Here is a 12,065-nt window from a genome sequence, read left to right on the forward strand (position 1 = left end):
CTTCAGACCCTTTATCAGCTTTTGTTGCCCTTCTTTGTACTCGCTCCATTTCCAGCACATTCTTCCTGAGGACTGGTGCCCAGAACTGGACAGCACACTCCAGGTGCAGCCGGACCAGAGTCTTGTAGAACAGTTTTATCTCTGGTTTTGATTACCTTTGTAATGCATCACAATATTCTGTTTGCTTTGTTAGCAGCAGCTTGGCAGTTGATGGATGTTTCTACATTTGAAGATTTGTAAAAGCCAGGGGAAAGGGGATGTAAGTGTAATGGCTATAACAATCATTCACACATACAATTTATATTTTGTTTTCTGCATCAGAATAATTTATGGTTGGGATGCAATTGGTTTCAAATGCAACGCCTCCATTTACTTTTCCTCTAGTATACATGAGCATCCTTCATGGTGTTATTCAGCCTTTAAGGTCTATTTTTAATTTGCCCACGTTTTTTATTGCCATCAGGATGATTCAGATCGGTGTTCTGTGCTGGCACTTACCAAACAGAATTACTCTGATCCATCCTGGAAACCCTGCCGAAAAAATAGGGAGAAGAGCTGGAATTTCAAATCCCAGGACCACTGCACTGCTCACATATGGAATGGGGACTGGGGGGGGGGGGGGTATATATTCACCTTTTTTTTTTTTAATCTTGAAAAATTAATAATTTAAAAATAATAATAAAAAAAAAATTATTAATGTATTAATAAATACAGAATTGCATTAATTTGTGTCTTCTATATCTGCCAGAGTTCATCTTTATGCTAGCAACTTCGATTTTGTTGAACCTTAAACCAATAATAGTTACTCCGTCGCTCCACGGTGTTCTAGATTGATAGTTAAAGAATCAAATCTCATGCCGTGTACACACGATCATTTTTCGGGTTGTAAAAAACAACGTTTTTCAGGCTCTAGAAAAAACGTTGTTTTTTTCAACTTCATCATTAAAACAACGTTGCCCACACACGATCGTGAACAAAAAAAATGCTCTATCAAAGCGCGATGTCGTACAACACGTACAACGGCACTATAAAGGGGAAGTTCCATGCGGATGACGCCACCCTTGGGGCTGCTTTTGCTGATTCCGTGTTAGTAAAAGACGATTTGCGCTTTTCTGTCTGTTACAGCGTGATGAATGTGCTATCTCCATTACGAACGCTAGTTTTACCAGAACAAGCGCTCCCCTCTCATAACTTGCTTCTGAGCATGTGCGGGTTTTTCACGTCGTTAAAGCCCACACACGACCATTTTTTACAACCCGAAAAACGACATTGTTTAAAACGTCGTGAAAAAATAGAGCATGTTCGATTTTTTTTTTTGTTGTTTTTCAGAACCCGAAAAATGCTCTGAAGCCCACACACGATCGTTTTAAAATACATTTTTAAAAAACTTTGTTTTTTACAACCCAAAAAATGATCGTGTGTATGCGGCATCAGCCATCACAAATGTAGCCAGAATATTGGAAAATGATTTATAATTGGTTTATTTAGACTGCTACAATATGAACATTGCTTTTCACCACATTAAGTCATACAGATGCACATTTGTAATTCTACAATTCTGCATTAACTCCTTTTGTCATTTTTTGATACAGGCAGGAAATTGGGTGATACGGTAAAACCCTCCGAGGGCATTGTGGAATCCATCCTGGCCAGCCGGTGGTTCATGCCGGTGAGTTACTTTGTGTCTTATCGCTTATATTGAGCCAGAATTATCTCATACTTAGTTTCTGACACTGGTTTAATGTGAAAGATATTGATCTGTCATCCTCTTTATCCTGTAATGTAGTTTATTTTGTCTTAAAACAGTCCTAAATCAGTTTGCTAAACCTAATCTATTCTTCATTGCCAGTCTCTAACCTAATATGCAAAAATGTAATTGTCACTGAAGGAAAAAGAGCAGATAGCCTCGTTCCAACTCTCAGCTGTCAAGGTAGGCTTGGCCTGATGATTGGAAGTAAGAAGGAGAGGATGATGATAGGGGAGTATACAATTAATAGCTTAAAGGGGTTGTAAACCCTCAAGGTTTTTCACCTTAATGCATTCAGAAGACAGCAGGGAACAGTGGTATCACGCAGCACGAATCGCGCACACGCAGGAGCAAAGATGGCGGCGGCAGCATCTGACAGCCGGCTTCGGTGTGCCGAAATCGTGGGCGCCCTGGACAGGTAAGTGTCCTTATTTTAAAAGTCAACAGCTGCAGTATTTGTAAAAAATTTGGCGGACCTGCGCTTTAAAAGTCATTTTTTATCCCCCAAAGTAAGCGATTTGATTTTTTTTTTCATTATAAAAGTACAAGGGAGAGTGATTGGGGTGCCAAAAAGGGCTGATTCCAGAGTTCAGCTTTTATATACTTGGTATATATATTATTATTATTATTACATTTAATATATAATATATATTATATATTATACTTATTATCATATACTTTTTTTTTAATCCTGTGGCCATGGACAACAGTCTATAAAGGTTGGAAAAGAGTACTGCTCCAAGCCCTGCAACCTATGCTGTGCTCCCGCCCTGTAGTACTGACAGGTGCAGACTCCGCGCTGATCCGTGGAAAAAAGAAATGTTCCTGGACTGCCGCTATCCGATAGGCAATTTATTAAAACAAAATGAACAAAGGATAAAATCCAAAGCTGTATAACATCCAAAAATTCATGCAACACTGCAATCAATGGTAGAAAGTGGACATAGGGGACAAAAAAGCTAACATGTTTCACATCATGGATAGATGCTTAGTCTATAAAGGTTCCCGACTTCTATTAGGCAGTGCTCCAGCTTTTAACACCAGGTAGAAGGGGTAGGGCTTATGCCCCGTACACACGATTAGAATTTCCGATGGAAAAAGTCTGACTGACTTTTTCCATCGGAAATTCTGACTGTGTGGCCCCATCGGATTATTTCCATCGGAAATTCAGAGGAACATGTTCTCTTTTACTCAGATGGAAGTCCGTCAGGATTCCGATGTGATTTTGTTCGGACAAAGGTCCGACCGTGTGTACGGGGCTTTAGAAGGAAGTATTGGTCTTGTGTGCCCATGGGAATGCATCTCATTAAAGGAATGATGCCAACATTTTGTTAGTGTTCTGGATTCTAGCTCCACTACCCAAAGCCGGGGCTTGACATTGAACAAAAGTACCACTTCAGGTTCCTGTATTGAAAGTCTAGACTGAAAGACCAGGTACCTTCATACATGAAGGGGCAGATCCTCAAAGAAATTACGCCGGCGTATCTGTTGATACGCCGCGTAATTTAAAATTTTGCGCGTCGTATCTTTGTTTTGGTATCCACCAAACAAGATACAACGGCATCTGTGTTAGATCCGACAGGCGTACGCCTTAGTACGCCGTCGGATCTAAGATGAAATTTTCCGGCGGCCGCTGGGTGGCGTTCACGTCGTAATCCGCGTTGAGTATGCAAATTAGCTATTTCCGACGATCCACGAACGTACGACCGGCCGTCGCATTCTTTTACGTCGTTTCCGTTCGGCTTTTTCCGGCTTATAGTTAAAGCTGCTACCTGGCGGCGTACTCAATGTTAAGTATGGCCGTCGTTCCCGCGTATAATTTTGAAAAAATTTCGTCGTCCGTGAATGGGGCTGGATGCCATTTACGTTCACACCGAAAACAATGACGTCCTTGCGATGTCATTTGGAGCAATGCACCCTGGGAGTTTTGACGGACGGGGCATGCGCAGTTCGTTCGGCGCGGGGACGCACTTCATTTAAATGAAACACGCCCCCTACTCGCCGCATTTGAATTCTGCGCCCTTACACCGCGAGAGATACACTACGCCGCCGTAACTTACGGCGCAAATTCTTTCAGGATTCAAACCAAAGCCAAGTAAGTTACGGCGGCGTAGCGTATCTCAGATACGCTGCGCCGGTGCAGATGTTTGTGGATCTGCCCCGAAGTGTTTTGGCCTAGAGTTCTCCTTTAAGTTCTGCCTGAAACATTACATTTAATGGTTGTGTTTGCATGCACTCAGACTCTGCCGCCCTGTGATTTCCTGCCAGGAGGTCAGACCACAGTGTTCTCTGCTTGTGTTAAGTGATACCTGTTTGTGCTGATTGATGAGATATGCAGAGCTGCTGTTTCTGAAACACTTAAATGGAGCTAAACGCCTTTAACATCCATTTCCTACAAAAGGATCTCCTGTGGGATCTTGCGAGATTGTTTATGAGATGTCTAGTAATGCTTTGTGTGTGGATTAGCTTGCAGAATTGTATAAAATATTGGTGTCTTCTTCTTGTACAATTAACTTCCCCGAGTATTTGTGCGTTTCGCAGGTGACTGAGATGACTTCAGATCAGCGCTCATTCCACCTACTTTGTTCTTGTCATTAAAATTGCATTAACTGCAGATGAAATGGCAGGGGTTAACGCTGGCATGTGTGATGATGTCACAAATTGCACACGCTGTGTCTAAAACAGCACACGCTCACCTAAAAATAATCCCTTCTAGTAATAAAAATAACAGTAATTAGCATTTTTGATCCTGTTCCCCTGAGATAAGTCTAATGCACAATATTTATGTGTAACATTCCATTTTCAAACTGTTAATGCACTCGGTATTAAGTCACTAATGTAGCCATGACTGTGTTTCCAACAGACTTTTGTACCTCCATGTCTAGAAGGAGGAGGTAATACCAATGGGAAATAGCATTTAACTTAATGCTTCAAGAAGCCAGCGTGTGATTCAATATAATAGAATTCATAGAGCAGAAACCTAAAATATTCGTTTTGATTGGATGTATTCATAAGAAATACACTGGCACTAGCATTGTGAATGGTGTGTATAAGTCACCTAGGGTTCCCACCTACACATGGTGAAGGGCTCCAGGGTTTGAGAAAACAGACCCTTTTGCTTTCGCAAAAATAGTAACTTTTTTTGTTCCTGGAGCCCAGAAGCTTTAGGCTGGGTTCACACCTATGCAAATTTGAATTTGCGCAGGAGCCCGGTGCGTCTTTTGGTCTGTTTCAGGTTGGAATTCAGCCAAAAATCCGGGCTGAAATCGGATCTGAAATGGTGAACCAGGACCCACCAAACCCCTGCTGTGAGTCGCATGCGTAAATGGTTTGAGCCAGGGGCGTAACTAGAAATCACAGGGCCCCAGGCCCGGACTGGGACAAAAAATAGGCCCGGGCATTTTAGACTGAGCAGCCCGGGTGGGGGGGGGGGGGGGGCGGTGCAGCTGCACTTTGCGGCGGTTAATCATGAGATGTGGGGTTCCAGCACCCTGCACCTCTGGACCCTTTATATTACACAACACCCTGGACCCCTTTACATTACACAGCACCCTGCACCTCTGGACCCTTTACATTACACAACACCCTGGACCTCTGGACCCTTTACATTACATAGCACCCTGCACCTCTGGACCCTTTACATTACATAGCACCCTGCAGCTCTGGACCCTTTTACATTACACAGCACCCTACACCTCTGGGTCCCTTTACATTACACAGCCCCCTGCACCTCTGGGCCCCTTTACATTACATAGCCCACAGTTTGTTACACAGACACCCCCCTAACAGTTCTGGACCCCCTGCATGTTACACATACCTCCCTACAATGCAGACCCCCTCCCTACAGTGCAGACCCCCCTACAGTACAGACCCCCTCCCTACAGTACAGACCCCCCCTACAATACAGACCCCCCCTACATTTCAGACTCCTCTTACAATACAAAACCCCCCCTACATTTCAGACCACCCCTACAATACAGAACCCCCCCCCCCACAATACAGAAACCCCCCTACAATACAGACCCTCCCTTCAGACCCATAATGTACCTCATATCCGTGCGCGACTGCATGTCGGGTTCCCTCCCTCTGTGTAGACATAAAGGAGGCGACTTCACTCTGCGGCTCCGACTCGCAGCTGAGAGTGCACTGGGGGGCAGTGGTGTATTTAGGTTTTGTGCTGCCCTAGGCCTGACTAAACATGTGCACCCCCTAATTTAAATATGACCTACCCCTTTCTGTCAATGCCACGCCCCTTCATGTTTAAAACCTGCCCTATCACCTGCAAATCACACCTCTTCCTCTTAAGGATCCACCTTGATGGCACAATATAAGTACGTAAAATGAAATAAATGAATAACTAGTACAGTGATAGGGCATATTTTTACCACTGATCACTGTATTACTGTCACTGGTCCCAAAAAAAGTTACAGTGTCTGATTTATCCACCACAATGGCCCAGTCCCACCATGTACATGAAAGAGTAAAGCCCAGGTATCCATAGTGTAAATTCATATAGTAGGAAGCGCTTGTAGCTTGGGAACAAGCAGTTTTATATGTGAGTAGCAGCTACTTGTAATGGGAGCAAGTGCTTTGTGAATACTGTTCTTGCCTCTCAATGTTACATCGGCGTAGCGCATATGAGATGCGCTACGCCCGCACAAATATACGCCGCTCTACGTGAGTCCGGGCCATGGTGTTTTTATCATCAAAGAGATAGGTGACAGGCAGGGACAGAAGCTATCAGACCCAGTAGCAGCTGGTGCTCAAAATTTTTAGAGGGGCGCAAACAAACTGAAAAATACTGAAAAAAAAAACATCAAATGCAGCCGCTGTGCCCATCAAATGCAGCCGCTGTGCCCATCAAATGCAGCCACTGTGCCCATCAAATGCAGCCACTGTGCCCCATCTAATACAGCCACTTGTGCCCAATCAAATGCAGCCACTGCGCCTATCAATTGCAGCCGCTGTGCCCATCAATTGAAGCCACTGTGCCCATCAAATGCAGCCACTGTGCCCATCAAATGCAGCCGCTGTGCCCATCAAATGCAGCCGCTGTGCCCATCAAATGCAGCCGCTGTGCCCATCAATTGAAGCCACTGTGCCCATCAAATGCAGCCACTGTGCCCATCGAATGCAGCCGCTGTGCCCATCAAATGCAGCCGCTGTGCCCATCAAATGCAGCCGCTGTGCCCATCAATTGAAGCCTCTGTGCCCATCAAATGCAGCCACTGTGCCCATCAAATGCAGCAACTGTGCCCATCAAATGCAGCCCCTGTGCCCATCAAATGCAGCCCCTATGCCCATAAAAATGCAGCCACTGTGCCCATCAAATGCAGCCATTGTACCCGTCAAATACAGCCACTTGTGCCCCATCTAATACAGCCATTTGTGCCCAATCAAATGCAGCCACTCCTGCCCATCAAATGCCATCACTTTTACCCCATCAAATGCTGCCACTTTTACCCCGTCTAATGAAATCACTCATGCCCATCAAATGCTGCCAGCTGTGCCCATCAAATGCTGCTACTGTGGCCCCTGCCTGCCCGGCACTTATTCCATCTCAGGCAGTGGGTGACGGTGTCGAGCTGTGGGACAGCTCCTGTGTCCTCCATTCTTTGCTCTCCTCTGTTGTTCCATTGCATCCAATAGGAGCCAATCAGGTAACGGGTATTAGACCCACGCTACCTGATTGGCGGAGAGGCGGTTCAGTGTTAGAAAAGCAAATATTAATTTGCTTTTCTAACACATCTGGGTGGACTGCAAGAACAATGCTTTGTGCTTGCAGTCCTCCTTTTTGAAGCCTGTTAGAGCCTACGGCTCTAATCAGGTGCTTCAAAAAAACACCCCTGCTGATGTAATTCAGACGCCCGGCATCAGAAAAGAGGCCGGACGCATGAATAGGGGGTGGCAGCGGCAGCCATGGATAGATTCATGCAATGCATGAATCTATCCATTCTACATAGAGGGGGTGGCTGTAGAGAGGGGGCAGTGCCCATGTACCCTTAATGGACGGGACACCTCAGACCCATGTGGCATTTAATTGCAGCTTTTGTCCATGTCTGCACCAACAGGGACATTGCTGGAGCCATGTGTTTGCTGGGGACAGACCTATACAGCATGGATTGGAGCCATAGGAAGTGCTCTTAAAATCCTCCTCAGCTCTGTGCTAGCTACACAGGTCTGACTGACAGGAGGTGGGCAGAGACAGGAGCCAACAGCTAGGGTACATTAAACTCCTCCTTGGCTACATCGTGCCACACAGGCTTGGCAAGTAGCAGTGGAACTAGCACTTACATTTGGGAGGAGGATGCAATAGTGCTTGCTGGACGTGCAGGTCTGCATGTAAGTTCCCCTCACTCTCTCATCCAGTCCACAGAGCCCGGGCAGGAAGGATGGTGCGGAGGAAGGTGGGCGGAGTATTAGGCTCCGCCTCCGGCAATTGTAGTGAGTGCGGCCAGCCTGGACAATCACCGCCCAAGTTTTTTTCACGGGGTTCGGCTTTAAGACACAGCACTGCTCGGGGGGAGACATGCCATGCCACCCGAGGGCCGTCGCGGGCCACTGGCGGCCCGCGGGCCACTCGCTGCCCAATGGCGGCCCGCGGGCCGCCGCGGCCCACCGGGCATATGCCCGGTATGCCCTATGGCCAGTCCGGGCCTGCAGGGCCCCATAGCAAAATGTTGTATGGGGCCCCCCAGAGCCGCCCTAGTGTCAATGCAGCATGACCTGTGCCCCATACAGCGTGACCTGTGCCCTATACAGGGTGACCTGTGCCCCATACAGCGTGACCTGTGGCCTCATACAGCGTGACCGGTTCCCCATACAGCGTGACCTGTGTCCAATGCAGCATGACCTGTGCCCCATACAGCGTGACCTGTGCCCCATACAGCGTGACCTGTGCCCCATACAGCGTGACCTGTGCCCCATACAGCGTGACCTGTGCCCCATACAGCGTTGCCTGTGCCCTATGCAGAGTGACCTGTGCCCCATGCAGCGTGACCTGTGCCCCATGCAGCGTGACCTGTGCCCCATACAGCGTTGCCTGTGCCCAATACAGCCTGGCCTGCCTGTGCCCAATACAGCCTGGCCTGCCTGTGCCCAATACAGCCTGGTCTGCCTGTGCCCCATACAGCGTGACCTGTGCCCAATACAGCATTGCCTGTGCCCAATGCGGCATGACCTGTGCCCAATACAGCCTGGCCTGCCTGTGCCCAATACAGCCTGGCCTGCCTGTGCCCAATACAGTCTGAACTGCCTGTGCCCCATACAGCGTGACCTGTGCCCAATACAGCATTGCCTGTGCCCAATACAGCCTCACCTGTGCAGAGGAAGAGGCAAGCCGGCCGCATCAGCAGAGAGCGGGATTAAAACATTTTTTTTTGCCTGAAACTTCCCTTTTAAAGTGAAGGTGCATGTTGTACGCTGATAAATACGGTATATACAAATATCACGCCTGAGCTCATCTCTTCACCACACACAGCCACAAAGGCAAGATAATTATTGTTGGGCCGTGTATTGGTGCTCGAACTAACACCCTGAGAATTTTAATGGTTCAAAGAATTTCAGGTAAAATGGTCGGCCCTCGCGCATGTTCACTTCATCAAATCTGGCCCTCTTTGAAAAAAGTTTGGACACCCCTGTGCTAAGCTATTGCAAGACTTGCCAGGCTTCACAAGTCCGCATCGCATGACTCCAAATCAACTTTCTTTGTAAACATTCTGCAAGTCTGCTGCAAGTTCTGGTTCAGTTATGTTGTGCAATAATCATCCCACCACAGGGGTCACTGTGGCTGAATTTGTGTGCTGTAGACCTGCAGAGCGCTTGATGTAGACTCACCACTGCAACTTTGCTCTTGCCAGAGACTTGCCACGTGTGCTACAAATTGTGTCAACTAGAACTTGTGCTTCAAGTGCTCTACAAATGTACAACTTTCCATTGAAAATGTGCAGCAAGACTTACAATTCAACACAGGCACAAATTTGTTGTGTGGCAAGTAATCCTTGCTATCTGGGGCCTCCACTCCTCCACCTCTAGGTCCACATCATACCTGTTAGCCCAACCTCATTATTAGCCTTATCTGTGCTCATGTTTATGTGAGCTGACTAAAGCTGACCATATGAAAAAGTATATATAACGTGTTTAAACCAATAAACCAAAAATTATATATAAAACAGCGCTCAAGTGTGTGTGATCCACACTGTGATGAATAATAAATAATAATAATCCAAATATAAATGCAAATGAGTCAAAAGCCCGTGATAAAAGTGTTCATAGAAAAACATAAAGTTCATGGAAGAGCGAAAAGGAAAAACATTTCTTTCTCTCCTTCAAGGTGTAAAATCTTCAAAACATATTCAAAGAAATCTTCCACCACACCCGATGTGAAAAAATAGTGAATCCTCCACCAATAGAAATGGCCACTCACCGGAACTATATGCCTAGCACTCTCGTGTTTTGGCACAGTAGCTTTGTTATAGTTAGTTTACATCAGCAGGCGAGCTTCCGTTCCCAGACAGGTGGACAAGTAAGATCCTCATAAATGAAGAAAGTGTGACATAGTGTAAAACCGTAAAAGTAATTTAATCACAAACCACAAGCAAAATCTTCAAAAGATGCACTCACACAATGCCAAAATTAAAAAGCGTGATAAATACACAGCAAAGATTCCTCTGTATTGTGCGGCTGAAATGCAACGGTCTCGGCGGACCCAGAAAATAAAACCCAGGCAACTCAAACCACTCGATCCCCACACTGTGTTGGAAGTGAAATTGAAGCTGGCGTGAACGAAAAACCGAACGTCGGTCACTGGCAAACAAACACGCAACTGGCCTATCTTCTCACGTTAGCAATTGGTCACTGATCAGATGATAACCAAGCTTCCGACATGTTTCGTCGTAAAATTTGACTTATTCATGGAAGAGCCGATCAACGTGACAGACGCGAGTAGAGGAGAGCCGATCGGTGACTCTCCTGACAGGGGGAGTTTGCGCTGATTGTTTATCAGCGCAGCCCCCCCACGGATGCCCACACTGGACCACCAGGACCACCAGGAAAGTCCCAAGCATGTGGATGGCCAGGTACATCCCACATGGCCATCCACATATGCAAATTGATGTCAAATATGTGCCAATCAGTGCCCACAAATGGGCACTGATTGGCACCATTGTGAAAGACCACAAATCATTGATGCCCAGCAATTGCCATCCAGTGTCCATCAGTGCCACCTATCAGTGCCCATCCGTGCCCACCTATCAGTGCCCATCCATGCCACCTATCAGTGCCACCATAAGTACCCATCAGTGCTGCCTATTGGTGCCCATCAGTGCCGCCAATTGGTGCTCATCAGTGCCACATACCAGTGCCCATTAGTGCTGCCTATCAGTGTCCGTCATTAGTGCCCATCAGTGCCACCTCATCAGTGCCACCTCATTGGTGCCGCCTTATCAGTGCCCATCAGTGCTGCCGCCATATGAGTGCACGTCATTGAAGTAGAAAATGTACTTATTTACAAAAAAAATAACAGAAACAAAGAAAACCTTTTTTTATTTTTTGCGCAAAAAATAAAAACCCCAGAGGTGATCAAATACCACCAAAAGAAAGCTCTATTTTTGGGAACAAAATGATAAAAAATTTGTTTGGGTACAGAGTAGCATGACCGCGCAATTGTCATTCAAATTGCGACAGCGCTGAAAATTGGCTTGGGCAGGAAGGTGTATAAGTGCCTGGTATTGAAGTGGTTAATAAGTGAGGAAAAATTATACAGGTTAGTCACATGTACAACTATAAAGTGGTGGGAGTTGGGCAACTTTAATGAGTCGGAAGCTTCAGGATTTATAATTGGAGGCTAAGTGTTCGTACAATTATTTTTTTTTAATTGAATTTTCAAGTAACAGAATTTTTACCCACGCAGGGGTAACCTGGGCAGACCGCCAGAGCACCACGCGGTCACCACCAGTGATACAAACAACACAAAACCAAGAAACAAAGAACAAGAAGGTGTGTGTGTGGCTCACTCTTATACATTCATAAAATAAAATCTGAATAGCAACCCCACCAGGTCAGACCCAACATACACACCCTCCCACTGTAATAAGATGACATACCGGTATCCGAAAGATACTGAAAAAGTATTTAACCCTTAAGATGGAACACCAGGCATATATGCCGTGAAGTCCTCATTTAGCCATTTACTCCAGACCTTGTGAAACTTCCGTGGACACCCTCTATTATAGTAAGTGTCCTTATAAAGTGCTATTGCAGAGTTGACCACGTTCATCCACATTGAAACTGTAGGGGGAGTAGATTTTTAAGTCAGGGT

At 46.1% G+C, this 12,065-nt stretch overlaps 1 protein-coding gene across 1 annotated transcript in view; it reads left to right on the plus strand.

Annotated features, from left to right (window-relative positions):
- The window catches only part of SMPD3 (sphingomyelin phosphodiesterase 3), a 259,804-nt gene that overhangs the window by 121,680 nt on the left and 126,059 nt on the right, over nt 1-12,065 (plus strand). The window contains exon 2 of the mRNA XM_040329110.1: nt 1,593-1,669. The gene's annotated coding sequence lies outside the window, so the exon portion shown is untranslated. The remainder of the gene's footprint in view (nt 1-1,592; nt 1,670-12,065) is intronic.

Source organism: Rana temporaria, chromosome 11 (assembly GCF_905171775.1).
Source record: "Rana temporaria chromosome 11, aRanTem1.1, whole genome shotgun sequence".
Lineage (NCBI taxonomy): Eukaryota > Metazoa > Chordata > Amphibia > Anura > Ranidae > Rana > Rana temporaria.